This window comes from Balearica regulorum, chromosome 16 (genome assembly GCF_011004875.1).
Source record: "Balearica regulorum gibbericeps isolate bBalReg1 chromosome 16, bBalReg1.pri, whole genome shotgun sequence".
In the NCBI taxonomy this organism is placed as follows: Eukaryota; Metazoa; Chordata; class Aves; order Gruiformes; family Gruidae; genus Balearica; species Balearica regulorum.
Genome location: NC_046199.1, coordinates 13844017 through 13867836, shown reverse-complemented (window position 1 = coordinate 13867836; position 23820 = coordinate 13844017). Strand labels below are relative to the sequence as shown.

The window sequence follows — 23820 nt, the reverse complement described above, 5'->3', positions numbered from 1 at the left end:
TTCATTGTGGAATGGATTCTCTTCACCTACCAAATGTGACCTGGAGGATCTTCTTCAGGGCACTTACAAGGCCATCTGCTTTCTCTTCTGTTGTGTCTGCTTTTTATTTGTTGCTTGAGGTGGAGATATGTAGGTGTCTTTGATAGCTTTGCTTTCTGTAGCCCTGAGTACTTCAGCACAGAAGTAAGATGTCACTTAGATATTGAAAAGATAGAAAATGTGTGAAAAATTGTAATGATGTTCTCAAGGTTGTTGGATTAACTTCCTGTTGCTATCACTGACAATGATTTATCCTGGTTGTTTAAATTCTGCTGGTAAACATGATGCAGTGAGGTCAGCTATGCTCTCATTGCGCCGAGACAGAATTTTCCAAAGCCAAGCATGAATGTCTTATTCTCTCAGTGCTCTGTTGATCATGTTTTTAGTAATGTGAGCAGGGAAAATAACCCTTGCTACTTAGACAAATACATGTAGGTCACTTATTGTTCCACCACAGTTCTCTGTTGTAACTGTTTGAGCTCTTTAAACATCACAATTGGAAGAAATCAGCTACTGCATATGAAGTAGTATCTCACTTAATAGATGGGAATGAGTGACGTAGCACTGCTTCTACTCTTCCACCTCAACCTCATTTACTTGACAGAGTGTAAGTGTTACGACTTTCCAAGCAGGTAAGGACTCTGCCCTTTGAACTTAGCAGCTGGTACCATGAAATATGTGAAGCCAGCACTTAGGATATATGAACAAAACATTTCAGAATTAAATGAAGATAAGTTCTTTCTTTTCATCTGATGGATGATACTGGGTAAAGCAAAAGGAAGGAAAAGCCATAGTGAACTGTGCTACAAAAATATACCATAAGGATATAATGAAGAAAAGAATATGGTCAGTGATGGAGCATTGAAAGCCATGAGTTAGCAGTGGAGCAGGCCAGTGGTTCCACAGAGCACAATATGGCACAAATGTGGTTATCCTGCTGCAGACATGAGCTGGCTCAGATGGAGCCAGGTTGGCCAAAGGTCCCCCTGTAATACAGTCAATCTGCCCCCGTACTGAAGATTCATTTATCTGACGCCCAAACTCTATCATCAACAAGAACAACAGTAAATCCCTGTAAAGACTTTTGATGGTTTTATCGTCCACAATATCAGAAGAGCCATTGACAGAAAAACCCACTACTAAAGTATTGATGTGATACAGGGGCAAATGATTAAAACTTCATCAAAATAATTCAAAATAGGCTTCTTTGTTTTTAAGTTTATGAACTAAAATTTTTTTAAACCTCTCATTCCTCCTAGTATTGTACTGCTTCTCTTATAAACTACAGTCAGTGGCAAATGACAGTTGCCCTCTGCAGGAAACCAGAGCTCATCCTCCAATGACTAGTACTCAACGCCGGCACTCGGCAGTGCCAAGGAATCTGAGGGGTGGGTCAGAACTTGTGTCCTCTAAAGTCAAAATGACAAAAGTGCTCCAGAAAAACTGGAAGTACTGGAAGGATTCCCTGCTGAAGTACTCACCTCCCATTTAGGTCAAATGTATTATCCAGGTTTCAGAGACTGTTTCTTTGGGACACATTAGTCTGTTTCTGGTTCATTATGGGAGCTATCAGTGCCATGAGAAAATAAACTCCTACCCACAGAGCAATTCTGGGACTCTCCTTCCTAGTTCTGAGCAAGGCAATACGATTGTGTCCCTCTGTGATTGTGACAACTCTTTGTGGCGCGGAATACCTGCACAGTCCCTGTAAGCACAAGGACAGAGACTGGACTCCCTTGTCCTGGCTCACCTCCAGTTGTGCCCTTTCCTGTCGGATATTAAAGCTGGTGCAGAATCCACCTCCCAGGAAGACAAGCTGTTTGCCCTTTCTCCTGCCTGGCTATTCAGTTCATGGATCAGGCGAGGAGCTGACTCGATGAAGACATCCAAGAGGACATGGGGTGGAATGTGACGGGTGAAAATTCTTGGCACAAGAAAGGGGAAAGTCTGTGGTAAACCAGTCCACTCGTGGTGCTGGGAACCAGACCTCCAAGTCTCGGTATGTCCAAGGTCAAAAGAAAGGGAGAAGCTGCCTCCCAAACTTTTAGAGCCAGGATCCAGGAGGGATCTTTCTCTCTTTGGTAAATTATAAACGATGTTTGGCCATCGTTTAGAGCAGGAGCAAGTCTAATACATAGAATCCTTCAGCCAAATCTGCCAGCAGTCACATCACATGAATTTGCATTGAAGCTTAGTTGCCTGGGATTTTTTTAATGGAGAGCATGTTCAGCTCACTATATATTCTCCTTGTGTTACCATCTATCCATCATCTAGAATATGCACAGCTATAAAAGCACAAACCAGATTGTCATTGTTATTTTTTGAGAAAACATTCCTTTGTTCAAGTGCAAAGCTTTGTCTCCTTCAGTTGTACTGGGTTTTAGTTATTCTAAAATCTGACTTTATAAAAACCTTCTGCAAAAGCAGATAAAATGAAGGATCTCTCTGTGTAGGAGTGATTAGTATTCTGTAGTGTCGCAGTACATTTTCATACTGATTTTTCGTGTGTTTTTCCCCCATCAGAATAGTACACTTGTGGGCTCTACATATCTTAAAATAGACTGAAGATAACATTTTTAAAAATCTACACTTGGGCCCCTTAATTATCCAACTTTTTGCAACTTTTGCAGGAGGATTATTCATTTTAGAAAATAAAAGTGTGGGGGACTACACTTCTGGGGCCAAAATCAAACATAACTGTTTGAAAGGAAAGCTGCAAATATTTGGCTCATACTTCTTTTCCTTATTACAGGTGAAGAAGTCCTTGGGCATGTAAACATTGTATGGCTTAATTGTTTCTGTAATACATTTGTGGAAAGCAGATATTTCCCAATTATACAAAATTAGTATACTGACAAGGACACAGCCTTGCAGCTAGAATCAGATCTCCTCAGCAGATCCCACCGCAGTCTGTGGGAGCTGAGGTTGCTCAGCATACTGGAGAACTGGGCTTTAATTGCCTTGCAGTTCACAAAAATCAACAAAAGATACATGAGGCTGGGCCTCATATACGTCACAGGAGCATTCTAGTGAGATACGGCATCAAGGCCTGAGCAAATATTTAAAACAGAAACAACTCAACAGAATTGCACAAATCGATCAATGGGATGTTCAAGTTGGTCTGGGCCAAATGTCAGGGAAATAAATTTGAAAAGAAAAAACTCCATGAAGCCAAAAAATATTGTAATGACTTCACTAGCTTTCGAATTGGACACCTCTACAACAAAAAACCAGGGTTTTTTTCTCTTCCATCCCTGTGTATTTTACTGTATGATTGAAAGGATTTATCTTTTCATTCCTGTTGCCCTTGAACAGTGATTTCCTTTCTTGTTTTCTTTATGGATATTATATATGTAAGCCACTGCCTTTAACCCCAGTATCCTTCCATTGACTTCAGCAATATTACTAATATGCTTAGTGATAGGCACATGCTTAATTACCAAGCAGAGAAGAGACGTTAAATAGTTCCCCAATATGGGAAAGCTGTTTTAGGTTAACTACAAATGTGATTTGCCTTGTGGGAACCTTTGTCTCACTTCCATGATTGAGGGCAAACCATAATGGAGTAATGGAGAGATAATGCACTTAACTCCATTTTTTTAAACAATATTTTATTGATTTAACTGAAAATCTCAAGTCTGTGGATTTGCTCTCTATAATGCCAGCCAATAACTTTGTTAAAGGAAAAAGAAGGGAGGGGGAACACTAACACTTCGCTGAAATTTTAACCCTTTCAAGTTTTTTTCTGTTATAAAGCTCCTTTGTCTCAGAAGATGGTATGAAACAAAGCCAGACGCATGTCTTTGGCAGACCAATTGGAAACACAGATAGAGAAGAAAGGCAAACCAGGGACGGCCTAATTTGTGTCACAGCTCACTACATTAGCGCATGTCTAAGCCCTGAATTTTTTCTCTGTTCATGCCAGCACTCCTTTGATGATTACTTTATCTGAAGAAGATAAGACATTATGAATTTGATTATGGCATCACTCCATGTGGTTTGACAGGGCCTCAAGCACATTGGTAAATTGCTGTCTGAGCAGTTCCATTATTATTACATAGCATGGCTCACAGTTAAGGACTAAGCTGGAATAAATATAGAATTTTTTAAAATGATAACAGTCACTCTTAGCCTTTAAAGAAATTACTCTTTTAAAGTTGCAGTGTCTTCTCATTATTTGCAATGTCATTCAGTTAAACATTAATAATTGCTGGCCTGTGTATTACCTGCAAGCTCAAAGCAATCCCAGAGCCCAGCTCTGCAATGCTGAAATGTCATTTTTGACCATCTTTGTAGAATTTAATCAGTACTTAAACTGTACAGGACTGACAAGGAGAACTGTTGACGGCAGTTGCTTTGAGACTGATCATATAATTTTCAAGCTGAATTTTATGACTGTGCAGTATTTTAAGCAGAACAGTACAGTAACTGTAATTTTAACAAGAGGAGCATTTTATGGTTTTTTTTTTCCTATGCACTAGTCTGGAATTCTACACACTTAATAGTCTCTTAGTTTATGTCTCGGTACAAAGAAAACTAATATACACTACAATTCAGAGTAGGTCATCTGAAGAGCAAGCATATACATCACTCCATTGTCATAAGTTCAGAAAAACAATTATGTATTATTATTATTATGCCTTAAAAATACAAGATAATAGTCAGAGGGAAGTGTAAGGAATTCTGAAGTGGGACCATAACATTTCCTTCTGACTCCTTAGAGCCACTAGAAGTGCAGGTGGGGGAGAAAGTTTGTGGAAGACCTTACATATTAAATGAAAGACATCCACTGGAAGAGGGAAAGCTCTTTGTGCACAGAGTTGGTTAATTTTGTCTTGCAAGTATGCAGTACTCTACCTGAAAAAGAATGGTTTCTATCCTTCAGCTAGGATGTGGCCACCAGAAGAGCTGGGGTTTTATCAGCTACATCTGGGAGAAAAGCAACTTCCACTGGACAAAGAAGGTTCTAGCAGGGGCAGAAAGGGGTGGAAGGGGAGAAGAAAATTTAAGTAACAGTAAAATTACTATGTTTTTTGAAAGTTATCTTTAGTAATGCAGTTACTGCCTGATCATCCTTCAGCTACCTATGTTCAGTGCAAGCGGTGGCAGGAATCCAAGACTGGACCTGACCAAAGCTAGGGGACACATTTGGGAGAGCAGAAACTGCAGCTTCATCAGTGGAAAGAAGAAACTTGAATTCATAAGGACCAGAAGCCCAGATAGTGATGCAGGGAAGAATGACTCCCCCCTCCTGTATCATAAGATACTTGTAAATAACGGTGTAAAATCCAAAGGCTAAATTCTTCCTTAACTGGCAAATAATGTCCTTATTTTGCTTGATTAAAGGCAAAGTAGAAATCTCCTGAAGGTGCTTGAAAGGTGCACAACATGGTCACATCGAGTTATATCTCAAATGGACTGGTACTCATAGCCCAGCTGTCTGGGAAGCAGTTTAGAAATAAAGCAAAATAACAGAATAAGAGAACTTTGCTACCAATGCGGATGAGAATTACAGGGCGGCCACAAACACATACGTGTTTATCTCTGAGTGTGAACGCGTGTGTGAGTGCACATATGTCCTTCACTTCTCAGGACTTAAACCTACTTAATTATCCTGAGAAAGTCCCCCCCCAGTCAATCCAGCTGTAAAGCAAGTTACAAGTGATAACAGGTCTGGGTCCGTTTCTGTTTCCCAAGGCTCAAAGCCCATTGAGAGAACCAGAGGGATTGTAGCAGCCTCCATGTCGGGTCCAGTTCTGCAAAGCCTTCCTCCCAGAATTAGTTCACAACCGTGCAAGTTTCCTGGGACCACTTTTGTACATCAGGTTTGCATATCTCAAGCTTGGGCTGTCTACGGAGCCGTGTTATGCTTGCTTCCTCCTCAGCTGACATGGTGTGCATTAAGCCAAAGCAAAGAGGGCCCCCTGCTTTGATGTGCCTCACTAGAATCCAAGAAAAGTGTATAGAGAGTATTTTAATAATTAAGAATTATGGATTTGAAAGCAAAGCTGCTAGCATTGCCAAGCTCGACCAAAGTCTTTGAAAAGAACTCTGTCAAAATGCGTTTCTAAGAAGAAATTATGTTATAAATTATTTTTATGGAATGTTCCAATGTTAAATGAATATTTAGGTTGCAGTTCATGAAAACCTCCCTCTTTTGAAAAAATGTTTTCATTTTTTAGATTTCTCTTTGTCAGCATTTCTAACAGTAAAAATGACAAACTTTCATGGGTAGGTGCCAATGGAGACAGCTGTATTTTATTATTGAATACTTCTGGTGCTTAGTTTGGCACCAGTCCTGTTTATATTGCTAGTAAGATTTCATGCAAGCCTTTGCAAGGTCTTGTGTTTAAACTTAAATGTCTGATATGGTTTGTAATTGATTCCACCCAGTTCCCTCCCTCCTCCTTCTCAGTCCAGTTTGTAAAAGAGAATTTATCACTGTGTGGGGAACACAAACCTTCCAGTGCTGCAAATTCAAAGACAAAAATTCCATAGCAAGATCCTAGAAACCTCTGGTTCTATTATGATTCTCTTCAACTGCTAGGAGAATGTATTAATCCCTGCTGTTCCTGCCCTTGGATTCTTTTTGTGTGTGTGTGTTTTGATTAATTAACTTTTCTCAGGGTTAAATCAAACCAACCCATGTGCTTCCCATCTTAGAGCAAAAAACTAGCTATTGGCTGTACATCCCTGTTCTTTATTTTTCTGTTCGATTGTGCCATAACCTCTATGCTCACTACGGATATACTAGGCAGTTCACTGCATGCTTGCATGAGAGTTAGTGAATATCAGAAAGCAACTTCACAATAATATCCCTTAAACAGGAAGACAAATTTGCTGTGGTGCCTTTCTGCAGAACACCAAATGGGTGAACTTCACTTCTGTCGGGGCTCACGTTACATGAACGTGAAGTCACTAATATCAGAGGGTTTGTTTTCTGTGAGTGAACTTCAGAAGCCAGCAGAGAAAAAGAGGTTTTGAAAACCCATCCACTAGAGCTCCATAGCCATAACCAAGGCAGATTCAACTGCCTTGGTCAGGTCTATACAGAGCCAAATATAAACCAAGAATAAAATACCCACCAGCCAATTTAGCATGTAATGAGCTACTCCTAATGGAAGTCAGTGAACTGCGGTTGGCCCTGAGAATCACTTGTCATTGCCCAGACCTCTGCGATAGCCACTCTGATCACACCTCTTTTATCACTGCCGCGTCTTGTACCAGATACTGCTGGGCCTGAGATGCTCTTTTTGGCATTTGCCAGTACAGTCAGTATTACAACATCCATGCCTTTGGCTGGGGTCTTTAGGGTTACTGCGGGACAAGAACTGAATGTATGCCATATTTTGCAGCGTTCTCATCTTGTCCTTATCAGATTATGCCCAGAGTTTCACAATATTTAAAATTAGGGTTTGCTTTTGCCTTGTTTTGTATCAAAACAGCTTCCATGCCTTCAAAACTCATTCTCTATGCACTGCTGATAAATATTATGCAGAAAGATAAAATGGGTTATTCACAATTAACTCAGGTTCCCATGTTACTCTGTATTCTGTGGTGGGCCTCTGTTAAAACTGTAAACATACTCCCTTACCTCATTACTTTAAATTTTGTTACAGTGCACTGCATGTGCAGCTTATCTTACCATAACAAATTTCTCTATAGCCATAGCTGGAATGACAATGTGTTTCTGTACAGGAAGAAAAACTATATGGGGCTTTAAAAGTCAATGTTTCTCTCCCACCCACTATAAAAAAAAGTCTAGAAACTATCCTGTAGCCATAAAACTATGAAGATAGTTGCACAGGGTATGCTTGTCCTTTAAGGGAAATGAAAGAATACTATCTAGATTTCAATATGGAAAGAAGGCTATAATTGCATGTTATGCAGATATCGTTCATGACAGAATTACAACAAATATCATATGCCAGTAACTCAGACAAAGAGCTGTCGCGTTTAGCTAATCCCTCTCTCATGGGGTGAACAGAAGATGGTGCGTCAGTAAATTGGCACCAGAGTCTAATTAGTGCTCTCATTCAGCCTACTAAGTAGGAAGAGATGGCAGAAGAAGTAGATAATATTCAACAAGCAGAGGGGCAGGCAGGCAGATCTGGATTAATATAAATTGCAGACCCAAAGATCTCTAGAGAGTGCAAAGCACAAGCTAAAATTTTATCCAGCTTAATCACACTAGAATGCAAAACAGAAGTCTCATAACTTCTTTTGCTGCAATGCATATGAAGCCAAATGAACCCATGTTTCCTCTAACTGTTTATTTCACCTTCTACTATGCAGGAAGTGGGGGGAAGTAGGGCTAGGGCTAGGATAATAACTTATTCTGAAACATTTTTGGAGCTAAAGGTCAGGTAGAGTTCCAGGAGAAGCGAGTTCCAGAGGAATGTAACTGCGTAAAAATTCCCATGTCCAACTCCCACTCCCATCCTGATGGGGATGATTAGCTGAAGCTTGCTGATGAATGTAGGTGTTTGTAACAAGTCAGAGAGAGAGAAGTGATAAATTAGGTCATTTAGCCTAGTCTAGCACCGCTATGCGGATAGGTCGACACTTCAGATTTGACATAGGACTCTTAGGCAGTGTGAGGTATATAACGCAAGCTTAATGAAGTTCTCTTCCACTTGGAAGGTGGGCAGCCTCGCTACAATTCAGCATTCGTCAAAGGTGCTGGACAGTATTCAAGATTCCTCCCTGGTACGAAAGCTTCACTACAGGCCTGACTAGCAGCAGATAAGCTTGTGGATTTTAACGTCTGAGGATAAGAAAAACGTGTCAATCCTTGACTAGGGGTAGATAAAACAACCATTTTGCTGGACTAGGATAGCATTTCAGACTCTTGGACTGAAGGTGCATCTAGTAGGACCTTGACATGATAAACATTTTGACAAGAGGCAGGTTTATGGATTGAACACTAGTCAGGTAAATAGAACTTGCTGGGAATTGACCCCGGTAAACAGAGCTTGCTCCAGTGCCAGACAAGCCCATGTTATAATAATTTCCATTTTATGATAATAATAATAATAATCTGCATTAGACTTAGCATCCATTTAAGTTGAACTTTAACTATGATTTAGAATTGTCTATTCAAGGGAAAAGTTGCAAGAACTATAAAACTATAATGCACTAAGATAGAGAGCACCAGGTGGAGAAACTCAGGCAGAAAGCACGCTTTTCCCTGCCCACAGAAAGTGGAGACTTTTTCTTCACCAGCCTATCGACGGAATCCTATTGACAGGATCCTACAGTAGAAGAAACAAGGGTTATTACTTACTAACAGCCTTCAAAAAAGGCTGGAACTGTGTGTTGGGAGATCTCACCATACCAAGGCTATTTCTGTTACTTTGAAGTGAGGACAAAATTTGAAGTTTTGCCTTTGACTTCCACAGGGGCAAGATTTATCTCATGGGATGAAAACTTGTGCTGCTTACATGCAAGTGCAAATGACTGCAAAAGGGAGGGCACAGATGACTGTTACATTTCCCTGGGCCGAGCTTAACTGCAAGTCCAGACTCGTGCTCCAACCCTTCGCCAAAGTTCACACCTCACATATCAGAGCCTCCCATCAATGTTACGCAGCCACTTTAAGTTCTAGAAATTCAATAGCCAAGAGAAAAAAGCTGCTAATGAATTATTTAAAGAAATGCAGTCTCTTTTCCAAACCATATAAAAGGAAATAGGTCACAAAGTTCTAGAGCGCACCCAGAGAGCCCCAATGGACATTATAAAGTCTTAAGATGTGTAAAATGCAAATAAACCCATGACTGTCAGCAGCAGAGGTGAATTTGGTCCATGGGATCTTTAAGGAAAGAGATCCTTTCTCCTAGAAAGATGAATCCTCATGAAGTGATGACACTGATATTTAATGATGAAGCCATAGCTTATCTACCTACACTGAATAGAATGAGCTTCACACCACCTTTCTAGACTAGACTGTAATTAGCAACAGTTTAGTAGGGTGTCTTTGTAAACACCAGATTAAATGGTCCTCAGGGGTTGCTGATGACAGAGCAAAACAGTGTGATATTTTGGGGTCTGAATGGCAGAAGTTTCATAGGCAATCAAACATGTTACTTAAAATTACTAGGTCTGACAGAGGTGTTTTCATCAGGTTTCATCTGCAAATATAAATGAAAAAATATTAGACTTTTCATACTGAAGTCAATATCTGAAGTTCAGGTTGGATCGGGAAGCTGGAGCTTTGAGTTTAGAAGCAAAAAATAAGCATTAGTATTATATTAAAGGCCAGATCTGAATCCCACTGACATGTGAGCTGGTGGACCTAGACAAGAAAAAGCCCAAATCTGGTTCTGCCCAGAAACTGAACCATAAACCCAAGAAGTTCAAGCCACCTCTGCTTGCTGTTTCTTTTCTCACTTTCTCACTTTCACCTTTTTTAGCTGTTTTTCATTTGTAGAAACAAAAAAGAAGAAAAATAAGGAAAAAAGATATCCACTGCTAAACTGACCTTCCAGATGCTCAGTTCCAGTCTCAATCCAGCTTTTATGAGTAAGATTACAGAGCCTTGAAAAATAAGGGTTTTAATAAAAAGGCTTGTGCAATGTCACCTTTAAGCCAGCCTCTGGAAAAAAATTCGGAGTTGCACATTTCAGCAGAAATGCATCTGTTGTCACACTACAAAATGTAAGAGGTGTGATCCTTCAGCCTGCTTGTTTAAGAAAGAGAATGCAAGAAAAAAAAAGACACATCGTTAATATCTCCCAAAGGGAATACTCAGTGTCCAGGAATGTAATAGCTCCGGCCCTTTTTTACTCCAATGGGAAACTAAAACAGCAACCTTTCCCTTGGTCTTAAGATAAGCATATAACTTTTAATAATCATTAGACTAACATGGCTGCAGAAGCACAAGGAAAAAACTCTCTTTGACTTGTTTTGGGGCTTTAGCAGCTTGAAAAGATTCCCAAATTGTTTATTTCCATTCAAATGTTTATCACCGATTTATCCAATTCCCCACCAAAATGCTTTCTTATAATTTTCATTTGGGCAAATGTGACAACACTCTTCACCTTTTGTGTTATTTTCCTTGCTGCCTCCTATTGCTTCTGAGAGATTTACTGCTCTACTGACATCAGTTTTCAAAATCCACGGTACACAGCATGAAAACTGTAAGGGCTCTTAATTCATTTGGCAAAACCCATTAAGATTTTGTGAGTGTTGTAGAAGTTTAACAACCTTCCCCAGGGAGGCGTTCAGCAGGAGTGATGACTCAGAGGACAACAAACTGCCACGCACCGGTTTGTTGTTAAAGATGAATGCTGTTCTTTGCTGCATTGAAGGGAAGCTCTTAAAAGCACGTGTCAGACTGGTTTGAATCTTGACTTTGCCACATGCTTTCTGTGTGACCTTGAGCAAGACACACAGCTTGCTTCTGAGATTCAATGAGACTGAGGGTGGGTGGCACTCAACAGATCAGAATTACAACTGCCAATGGCCTCATCATTCACAAATATATATAGTATACTCTACCCACTTAAAAACCCAAAACCAAATGCTGATCCAGCTCTGATGTAGTGAATCTACTCTGAGAGAAAAGCTCCAATGTGAATGCAAACTCTAGCCTTAGTTCAGCAGCAAGTCTCCATAAAAGAGAACCTCCTGGGTCTGGGTCTAAGAAACAATCAAAAATCATTCCAGTTGCAGGACTCTGCCAACCCTGCTAACAAGGCACCTTTATTTAGATCATAGGACAGGTATAGATGTTTGGTTCAAACCAATTGACTTTGGAAACCTGCATAATTCCCTAAATCTTCTGTGCACCCATCAGTGGAAATTCCTGATGACATTTTGCTTCTAATTGTACAAAAAAGATAATGGTTCCTGAGAGACATTGGACAATTAGCAGCTTCTCATCAGCTCCCTTTTCAGTTTGATCTGCTTAGATACTTTAAACTTTCTAAAGAATGAGAAACAGCACAAAATTGAACATTAATGCCAATGCTTGGTACAAGACAAACACACTTCAATTTTCCTAGCATGCTGAAACAGAGCTCTCCATTTTAACTTCCGTTTGATGCCAAAATTAAGCCCAGCAAAATATTCCTTGGTTTATAAAACTGTACTAATTAAGAAAGTGCCTGATTTCATTTCTATGTGTAGGTTCAAAATGACAGATGTGAAGGTAGTTTCGTCAGATTTTGGTTCTGACTATACACTGAAAACTAATGACTGAAACGATATGTACCTCTCACATTGCTAAGCCAGAGTACAGATAACAATATAGAAAGGAATCAGCAGTGGTTTAATTGCATGCGGTAGACTTAGATCTCCAGTGCTCTGGGTGGTTGCAAAATTTTCAGGCCCTGGTGACAGATGGGGAATATTTAAAGAGTCTACTGAACTGTGGCAAAATTTTGTCTGGAACTTACAAGAGAACTGTTTATTATTGCTTTATAAAAAGATAGGTGATGCTCTATGTATTTCTGCAAATTTTCCTGAATAAAGATTTTACTTTAAAGGATCTCAGAGTTTCCTATCCACAAACACAATGGTCATATCTGTGTAAAGTTGTTTCAACTGCAACCATGAATTTGGAAGCATCAGAAGTGGATCCTAGGCATGCTGTTTGGAGGTTTCTCAGCTTTATCACTGCCTACTGCATGTGGGTCTTCTTGCTATGACCAGGGCTATGAACTATTCCTACACCATTGTCTTTCTTCTCTTTCTCCCACTTCCAGGTGTTGAGATTGGCCAACGAGGGCAAAGTCACACAACACACCAGGGACCACGCTGGCCAAGGCTGAAAGTGGGAGGAGGCATTCACTACACATCTGCTGTGCAGCATCCCATGAGATGTCCCATGCAATAAATATTTGCTCTAGGACCTCAAACATCCTCTGTGGAATAGAGAGGAGATATATACAGGACGGAAACAGCCTTGATCAGTTGGTCCAGAAAGCGTGAGAAACTATCAGTGCAAAGGTCACTTTTTATCCAAGATGATGCTATGTCATTCTTTTCTCGAAGCTAGAGATCCCTGCAAATCTGTAGCAAGAGATGTTCAGTACCAGTGTGGCTACCTACAGGTCAGTGTACTGAGAAATTTAAACATTCCAGAACCTTGTGCAAGTGAGAGAGAAACTGCAGTTGTCCCCGTCCCCGCAATCTTGTATTTTTCTGAAGCAGGAGAAACAGTCTCACCCAGGTTTAGATGATTTAAAAAAAAAAAAAAAGAAAGAAAAAGAAAAAAAGACAGACATCAGTGCACTAAATGTTTCCAAAAGAATCAGTAACTATCTACTAGAAAGTTCACCAGACAGAATCCTTAGTTAAATATATTATGTGGTTTCTACCTACTAGACAGAAGACGACATCACATTTCATTTTGAATAATCCTGCCATTAAAATGGCAATTCTTTTTACAGAGTAGTGGTGGAGACTGTTTGCCAGTGAGACACCCTCTACCAGATGGCCTCTCAGTCACCTACCGGACAGAGCAGCTGAGTGTGCTCTGAGGCTTTGTGCCTGAGAAAGGTGCTGTCAGCACTGAAAAGGAAAGCCCACGAGTCAACAGAAAATTTGGTTTCTCACTGTTGCCAGTTTTTTGGACTCTGCAAACACAAATATTCACTGCAGGGAAGAAGTGCATGAAAGAAAGATACTGTGGGCTGCTTGGAGTTGTTGCTTCCATGCCACCCACTATACTAAATCTTAAAAGTAGGACGACATTAAAGTAATCCCTACACATTTCCTTTACGTAATGGTGGTTGCACATTGGTACCCAAATGCCCATCTCTCTCCCATGGCATTCTGTTTTAAATTATAGCCACTTGATGTTAATTTTCAGCCATAGCAATTACAGAATAATTTCTGTGTTTTATAGAAGGTGTAACAGGAATATTCCTCTTGGGGTGAATCAATATCAGCTTGTGCCAAGAAAGAGGGTATTTTATAATAGATAGTTAATCTTTCTTTTTTTTTTTTTTTTTTTTCTTTTTGCCTCACAGAGAGACATTAATTCCGTGGGTGATTCTAATATTAAGTGTACATGCATGTGGTAGGTGGGTGGCAAAGACAGTTATTGATTATTATATGGACATATCTGCCAGAACTCATACTAATGTAATTAGAAATCCATTGCAATGAATATTGAACTATGCACACAGCTTAATAGGAAGCTTTGGAACAGTTCTTTATAATGAGTGTAGCAGAATAGATAACCATGGAGAAGGAAGATCTCTGCTTACAGAAGGCAGGGGTGTAGAATAACCAGTGGCAGAGCAATCCAGTGTGGTTTGGTTGGTCTTTTTAGCATCCATGTACTGCTTATTTATTTAGATAAAACTGCTACAAAACTTTGTAGGGAGTTGGATGCATATAATCCAAAATCTTCTCCTTGAGGAATGGTCTAAAAACATAACAGGGCAAATTAAATCTATGACAGTTTCTCTCTGCTTTGACTCAAGAGGAATGAAGATCTATTGAACTTGGAAGAAAGGGCCTCAGTGCACTGGACATTAAAGTCTGGGCCAGAGATGATCTTCTGACATGACAGCTCTAGGCTACATCTGGTTAGAAGGTCCCTGTTTTGTTTCTAAGCCTGCCCATCTCCTTTGTTATTGGCAATTATTTATAAATTGCATTGCTGCAATAGTGGAATTAGAGAGATGCCATCAAACAGCTCAGGAAGGAATCGTTTTGCCATTCCTACGCTACACCAGTATATTTTCCCACCTGCACTTTAGATTCATACCAATTTCAAACAATGAAGTGAAAACATACGAGCAGAAGAGCATGTACCAAGTCGTATGAATGATAAATACCTTTGGACAGCAGCTTGGATTGTAGCAGCACTGTGAATCTCTCCGTTGGAGGGCAAAAATGATCCTAAGCTGTCTGTTTCTAAAGAACTTAGGTGCTCTTTATGAAACAGATCTTTTCTACAGAAATTTCTCTTCCACAGAAATTCTTTTCTACAGAAATCCTGAAAGTTGCTAAAACCTTCTGAGAACTGCTAATCAACTCCAATTTCCACTACTTTTGGCAGATGTTCAGGGTGCTCAGCATCTCACAAGGATTTTACCTTGAATCTCACTAGAATAAAGCATCTAATTTAAGCAAAACAAAATTAATTTACTGTGTTGCAGTCTGTAGCAGCAACCATCTCTTGAGAATCAAACCTCCAAAAGAATAGCTATGAATGCAGAAATCAAATATCCTCAGGACACATCAGCATGACCAAACAAGGATACAAAGAGCAAGATTTGCAAATTAAAATGCTTAAATTATTAGTAAATACCCAGGTACATGCAGTAACCATGAACATTATTTGACATTCTAATTAACTCTGAATAGGAATCTGAGCAATTGCCCCAATATTGTTGATGAAAAACTTAACAAAGGGAGACAATGGCTGCCTACGATGAGATTTGTACTGGATAAAAGTCTGGCAACCATGATATCGACCTCTATAATTCCATAGAGGATAACTATGTAAATCCAGGAGAACCTCTGTAGCAAAACTTTAAAATGAGGCACCTGCTCTGCTAAATCTACTTGCTAAAACTTTAGCATTCATATTTTAAAATAGTAAATTCTACTTGTCCCTGTCACTCGTAAAATGAATACTATTACCCACCACAAAACATCCCTGTGCAGCTCTAAGAGCTGGTCAAATTTTGCATACAGAAGATCTTTGAATGGAAAACTGGTTTTCCACATTGTTTTTTGGGAAAACCTGTCCATTTGATTTCCATTTAAAACCAAATAGGGAAATGAAAGTGGCAAATGTTTCTATTTTTCACAATAGAGAATTAAATTTTAAAAAGGAAAAACTGTATTTTTACAGCAAAAATCTATATATTATAGCTTCACTGAAGGAATGTAAGTTTTCTTGAAATTCTGTGCAGGAAGAAAAAAATGCAGACTAGCTCATGTGTTTGTAAAATGTCCTGAATTCCATGGAGACAGAGCCATATCCTGATAGCTGCCTGCTTACTATGTGTCACATAGAAGGCCTGAGCATGAGTGAGGCCAGGAGTATCTAGCAGAAAATTACAAATGGCTACATGTGCAATTTTAATTAATGAGCTGCTGACCTGACAATGCAGTATTCAGGAAACACCAGCTGGTAAAACTCTGTACAACAAAATGAGGCTTAGCAACTGGAAAATCACGAACAGCACAGTGTCTTTTTGTGGCATCCCAGCTAAAGAAATCCATGTACTTTAAAAAGAAACACAAAAGTCAACGTTTAAGCAAAAAGTATGATATAAACACCTTTGTTATCAGTATTTCTCTTGTAGGAAATATTCTTCCATTGCTAGATTAAGTTTTATTGCATTAGTAACAGTGTAAGAAATATCTTCAAAGCAGTTAAAAACAATAACACGTTAAGGCTGATCAAACTCTTCACCGAGAAGAAAAGTGAGCCTGGAAAGACCAGAGTTAGTTCTGTGTCAACACTAGTATTAAAACACAGCATTTCCTAGTCTTCCATTTTTACACTCAAATACTGTTATTTCTGAGTAGATCAATTTTAAATGTAAGCGCAATGTATTAAAACTTAAAAGCAGAGTTTAAATTATTAAAATTACTTCTATTCATTTCAAGCACCATGGCTCCATTTAAGCAAATGAATTAAGCACATGCTTAAGTACATTTCGATTGAGTTAAGCTGTTTAGCAAATGCTTTCCCCGCAGGCCTACAGAAGCCAAAAGCATGTAAGCATATGCAAAATTTGGGGATATGCTTAACTGCGTGGTTTTAATAGAGGTGCAACACTGAATTTGAGACGAATCTTGGACCCAGGATTTCACTTCGTGTGAGCAAACAAGTGACTGCATGGCTTTGTTTTGGTTTTGCCCTTATCACACAGTAAAAATACAGTTGGTAAAGAAAAAAATAATTAAAAATCCTTTCCAAGTATTTATGGAAAGGTAAATTCCAGGAATGATTGATGAGGTGGTACCAGAGGCAAACAGACTCCAAAGCAGGGGAGAAAAAAAACCCCACAAGCACTAGATCATTCCATCCTCTGTCAGTGCATAATAAACACTGTGGTCTTCCAGCCTATAATTCACCAGATTCAATAGCAGGTCATTTAAGAATCCCTGTGTGACACAAATAGAAAAACAAGTTAGTAGCAGAAATATAATGATTAATTTTACCTGTAGCAAAGAGATCGGCATGCCTATTCAACTCCTTGGAAGCCCCTTGAAAGCAGATTTTTAAAATTTTATTTGTTTCATTTTAGTCTACAATTGACACAGTGTTCCTGATGACTTGAAATGAGATTGTCAGGGGGAATGAATATGACTTATGAGGAGGTTGCACTGCCAATGGGCATTAAACCAGCAGCAACACTGTCCGGCAAAAATGAATGAAATTAGTAGCTCCCTTTGTATTGGTGCAGGGCAATATATATAAATAAACAGGAAAGCATAAAGCTAAATGATCATTTACAGCAGCACAAAGACTGCTGTAGTCCCAGCATCTCCATATTTATTAGTTGCTGTGATACAGCTGAATACTAGAACCTAAATTACAATGAAATTCAGCTCACAACTGAGAATAGGTAGGCTGAATTAAACAAACATGATGCTGGTTGTTCCCTTTCAACTGGGAGACTGATACCATGGTACGCGTATTTCAATAAATATGCAGTGATGATACTATTAGAAATTGGAATAGTTGTCGAGTCATAGGACTAATTAGCAGCTTTATGACCGATAAGTGAAAGAAAATGTTATATAACCTACTGAATTGCTTGATATAATCCCACAATCCCAATGAATATTTGCAGGGACCAGCGGCAATAGGCCCAACCCTGTTCCCAGCCACAATAATGGGAAAATTCCCACTAATTTTGATAAGAATAAGGAACATTTTAATAATTGGTAGTGAATGATCCCCACATTTTTAGAACTATGTAGATATACTAAAGTCCATTTTTTCCTAAGAATTACTTATAAGAGCTGTAGTGTAATACGACCACAATCAAATGAGGAAACACTTCCACGGGTCTCCAGAATCTGGGTAACATAAAATTTTCATGTGAATCCTGTATTTGTGACATTTCCTGGTGGGCCTCTAATTAATTCTTTCTAGAACCAGTATATATGAGAAATAATTTGAAGCAATGAACAATTAAGTTTACAAAATAAAAGGGAATTTCAAATCTTAACTTTACAGACAACACCCAGGACAACTAATATCCTGTATTTCGCTGCTCAGGACTGAATAGTTCCAAAAGAAACCTCACAAAGGATCAGTCCCCGAAAATTGGGTTGTCTGATCTCAAGCCACTATTACAAACGTCATGTCTTTTGGCATTTGATCAATTAGGGATGTTGGAGCCTGGAAGGAAGAGAGACCTTTCTCTGGAGCAGGTGGGCCTGAGTATGAACCATTCGTGTCTTTATACCTCCTCCTGCAGAGCTTTCTCCAGACACACTGGGCTCAGGGGAGCTTTTCCCACTGACGATGCAGGGCTTTGGGCTGTGCATTTACTCAGCATCTGCTCTCTGGCAGACAGAACGGTCTTTGGGCGAAAGTTCAGGCAAGTTGCTATGTGATTGAATTGGATCCAGTTCTTAAAAAAGCTTTAAAAAAGAGAAAAGCAAATGTCCAAATCTAGAGAATCAAAGCTACTAAATAGCTGGATGAAATCATGTGGCAAACAGACATTTTCTTTCAAGGAAGTAGTTGTATGGCTTTGGAGTCACGAACAGCCTTCTCTGCTGAAGGCAGCGAACAAAGGGTCACAAAGATGCGGCAGCACAGAGTGGATCACGCAAACTTTCAGGTAGGCTGCCCTCTACACGGTCTGAAACCAAAATGTCAGCTTAGGCACAGAATAATAATGCAATAATTTGAATTGCAGCAACTGCAATGTCATTGTTCAACAGAGGAGCAGCTTCTAATAGTGTTCTGTAAGTCAAGGGGGTGAACTGTCTGGTTCATGACTGCAGTTTTATTCTGCAGGAAAAATGTGGAATAGCAGAAAGCTACGCTGCACCAGGGCAGACAATTCTCTGAGGTGCTGTGGAGGCTCACCTCATGAAAACACTGTTGTTTTCTCCGATCGCTTGCTGTCATTTCAACCCGTGCTGGTTATTCATTGCTGAGCTGGATATGTAGCAACTTTTTTAAATGCCGCTGTGTTTCCTTTGGTTTGGACTTAAGCAATCAGTGGAAGTTTAGAGCAGTTTGCTGTTTCTGAAAGGTTATCTTCTCAAAGGGCAGCATCTCAGTGTCTTCAAAGACAGTTGAGATGTACAGGGCCCAGAAGAAGAAAATAGAAACAGCCACCACCATAAGAGCCAAAGAACCTGGAGGGTGTACAACCATCTGGGCATGGACAGATGCCCAGCTGTGGACAGCAAATGGAAAGAGAGTTTATGCTGGGCCTCTCTGATCCCTAAATAGGAATACCTCTGGCAAGCGTGGAAGAGAGAGCTATGAAGGATTTTATCAATAGATCCAACCCCCAAATTCCTTGCAGTTAAACTGTCTTGTAGGGAAGAGTTTGTTCTCATGAGAACACCAGACAAAAAACTCAGTAAAGAAGGGCTGGATTTCAAAGATCCTCAATTGTTAACAGTCTTGACACATTTGTATTACTTATTTCACTGGAAGATGGACTAATTGTTAAATAAATACAGTTTAGAGCTAGACAGAATAACTGCAATGAACAGGCTCATCAACAACAGGATTTGTAACACTCAGTAGCAATGAAGATATTTTCTCCAGGACCATGTAATGTTTACAGAATTTTATCCATTTCACAGTGGTTCTGTGAAGGTCTTCAGAGCTTGTCAATGCAGCTGTAGGAAGCAAATGAAAAATCTCAGCCCAGGAAAGATGAATGTACTTGCTGTAGAGACCCTATACTGAACCGCCTGGAAAGTTCATAGCAGAACAGTCTGTAAAAGAAATAATAGAAGTCCCGAACAAAAATGCTTTGTAGAATTTCAATATATTTTTCTAACGGATATCGACAGTTTCCTGCCCTCTGCTTTCTCTTCCCTGCCTCAGCTAGATCTTCTTCCCAGCAGTTGGACAACTGGCTTAATTGCAGGTTTGAGGCTAGAACTGGGATGCTGGATGGTCACCGCACTCCACACTTGCAAACATAAAACTCTGGAATATGGGGGTTCAGCATAACAGTGATTTTCTATGCCTTCTGTGCTAAGGGAGCTATTAGAGATGGATGACACCAGCAGCAGAAAATTTGGCCTTGACCTCCCAAATAAAGATACAGTACGCCTAAATTTGAGCTTGCTTTTCCAGGGGAGCCCCGCATTCCCAGAAGCAGACTTGCTTTAATTTATAATCTTTACCTTGCATTATAAAATAACTGCCAGAATGATGGAGAGCTGCCTTTCTAGGTCAAACAATTGTAGAAAAGTCAGGGAGAGGCTGGAGGGGAAATGCCTGCTCAATCAAGAAAGTTCACTAATGATTTCTAAAATGTCTTAATTGCTTTAGCACAATCTACAGGCATGCCTCAGACAGGACAAATAACTCAGTCTAATATTTCAGAATTAGCAACTTGCTGAAGTAACCAGACTATAATCTTCCTAGTCATGGGTTAGAATTTTTGAGGTCTCATCAGCACACCACAGCTTCTTTCTTTAAGTGTTTTGTGTAACTGCAGGCTTATCTTCAAAGAGCAGATGTATGAACTATCATTTTTGATTAAAGCCATCCAGTTGGAATAAAAAAAAAATAAATCATCTGTTCACTGCAGTTAGAATCATCTATTTTAAATACATTTACATATTCCCTTAGCTGTCCAACTATTTTTTTCCCCACTTTCCCTTCTTTTTGCAGCTTGGAATCCTGCCACATTTATATTTTGTACTAACTACTCAGGGTCCTAATTAGCAGAAATGGGATGTCAGCAGGGTACCAGCCAGCAAGGGAGGCTTTTTGCTTCATTGGGAAGATGTGCAGCATGTGGCATGGATCAAAATCTTTGCCTCCCATGCAGAGAACAGCATGACGTGAATTGCAGAGCAAGGTAAATGGGAGAATTTGGGTATCTTGGAAATTTGTGAATTGGCAAAAGATGCCAATTCACACGTTTTAGCTATAGGCAAAATGAAGGGAGTTTTGCCAGCAATAAGGCAAATTAATTCAAAATTTAGTATCTGAGCATGTGACATACTCAAAAATAACCTGCAGTTCTGGTTTCTGAGCCCATAGCTGTCCTGCATGGCCCAGTCCCACTGACATCTAGGGCTAGATAAAAAGAAGAGATTTTGATGTCACAACAGATATTGCAAAGTCTCACTTTAGCTGCCTGGCCCCCATGAGAACTCCCGAGTCCTCCAGAGCATACAGATTGCCTACAGAGCACAGGGGGAGCTAAATGTCTCGGGTAAGGTCCAAAATGAACAAGAAGGGAGCTGATTTGGCAGGAAATGGCCAGGAGAGAGATGTATCTTATATCACACCCCCTTCTAAGACTATGTCCCCTGCTCAATGTTGGCCCATGCCTCCACAACACGGAAACCACAGCTCATGAAAAGATGGATTGATTTCTGCAGCTCACGTCTACCAGGGGCACAAAGGAGAACAGCAGTGAGTTGTAGATGGCAAAGCTGTTGATTTGCATGTGTCCAGGCATCTCCTGTTTTATTCATTGCTTAACCCTGGTATTTGTAAAAATACAGAAAGGAAACAAAATCAAGAGAAAATTACTTACCCTTCATGGGCACAAACTTGCCACGGCAGCGCTATGTGTGTTTCTGACAAGTCTGTCTGTCCCTCTCTGAACAGAAATATAGCAATAACAAAAGATGCAACCAGGAAGGTAAAAGAACTGCAAAAACCATGTGGGTTGCAAGGTCAGATTGATGTAAGAAATGATCTGTCTTTTCTTCTCGCCTTTGAAATCTGTATCCATTGCAGCTCTGATTCTTTTCAACAGACACTGAGAATAGCGAGGAGGATTTCAGTTCTGCAATGGACAGGAAATCCTCTTGAAAGGAGATATAATTTTAGATACACAATGAACTGGAATGGACAATGCCAGGGGCAGGTGCGTTTTTCACATTTTTTAATAGATATATAAATAAATAAATGTACATTTGCTTGTTTATAACTAGCCTTCCAGTTTAAAGTCTGTTCTATTACCAGAATTTGTTTTATTTCTATCTTCTGCTACTTTGTTATTCTTCACATCTGCTTAGAACATAACTCTGTTACAGACTTCATTCTTAAATAAAGGGCCAGCCTGCTGTTTGTTCGGAAGGCGGAAACCAACGGCTCGGATCCTGCCCGGCTCCTGGCGGGAGCTCAGGAGGCCACTGCCTCCTCCTCTTGGTGTTTAAGGACAGAAGGGACACAATTCCTGAGTCTGGCTGCATTGCACAAGCCATCGCATTCCACTAAGTGCTTTCCGCAGCACGTGCTACTTTAGCTACGTTTTCAGAAGAGCATCTGGTCTTGCAGTAATAACAACTTGGAGAGAGAGGTTATGTCAGTGGTTATTTTACTTCATAGTATATGAGTAGATACCGATTTTCACATTTGGTCATGGGCAGTAAAGAGCTGTTTTTTCAACAGTTTAAGTGGAAGATATTTGTCAAAATATCCAGACTCAGTGGAAAAGTGAGTGGGTTTTACCATTGGTCAGACTGATGGCTTTGGTGCAATTTGCTCAGACGCTGTCAAAGGGAAATACGATCCTTGGAATTACAAGTATGGTCCTTTGAAGTTACAAATGTGGTGCTGTCAATGACTTTCCAAAGGAATGTTGGCATTGCTCACTAATGAAACATGAGTTATGATAATGGTCGGTAATGATAATTCTTAATATGCTAGCTATACATCCAGTATTAAAATCTTATCTGAGCACTGGAAGGCACTAAAAGGTGTCAGACTGCAGGACTGAGGTTTCAATCTGTGGTGAAGTCTGTTTTTACTGTAGATCAAGAGGAAAAGAAAGAGAAGACAGGATTGTGCTGACAATAAACAGTAAAAATAGAGAAAATGTTGTTCTTTGCTTTTTGAACAGTTTTAGTTTTGCTTTAAATTCTCTTAGTTTCACTTTTCTCTTTTTTTGTTGTTTAAGGTCAGAGTTTATGAAGTGATGGAGGTTCCTTTTCTTTCGCCATTAGACAGATGTTGGATCTGCTTTGAAATGGCATAGAAAAGAGAAAGGAATGACAAAATACCTTACACTCACTCTTCCTTTCCGTTTAGGGACAAAAATCAGTGAGGCGAGAGAAGCAAAGCTGAAAACAGAAAAAAATACCAAAACCTTGAGATTTCCGAATTTGAAAGAAAACATCAAAAATTAAAGAATTAAAGAGGAGACTTCACAGGTTTGAACATATGGCCCTTTTTCCAGTTTTATTTGAAAAACTACCACAAGCGCTATTGCATCTTTTCAAGCTGGACTGTCCTTTGCTTCAGAATGACACAACACCCGGAGGCAGGTGTTTACACTGCGCAAGAGCAACAGTCATAAGGAGTGCAGCAGAGTAGAGAATCAGTCATGTGGGTCACAACTATGAAAGGAACAAATTAATGAACCCTTGGAGGCCACAAGGTTTTAATTAAAAATTCCAAATGACATTAAGGCCAAGATTTATCTACCTGAAACACAGACATTACTCAGTAGAAAGGATTTATTTGACCCGGTTGTACTAGGTTTGCCTCATTCACTTCTCTCTGGTGTTGTGCTAGCGAGATGTTACCCCCATACACAAAGTTCCATGTGATGAGTGTGGTGATGAAACACTGCTCTATATCTGCTCTGTACACATTTGGTACCACCAACCACGTTGGGCTGCAAA

The 23820-nt window shown here is 39.7% G+C and overlaps 1 long non-coding RNA gene across 1 annotated transcript in view; it reads right to left on the bottom strand.

Moving 5' to 3' along the window:
- LOC142604081 (uncharacterized) overlaps positions 1 to 22021 on the bottom strand; it is a 78468-nt gene extending 56447 nt beyond the window's left edge. The window contains exon 1 of the long non-coding RNA XR_012837974.1: positions 21723 to 22021. This is a non-coding gene — a long non-coding RNA (uncharacterized LOC142604081). The remainder of the gene's footprint in view (positions 1 to 21722) is intronic.
- Positions 22022 to 23820: the final 1799 nt, after the last annotated feature.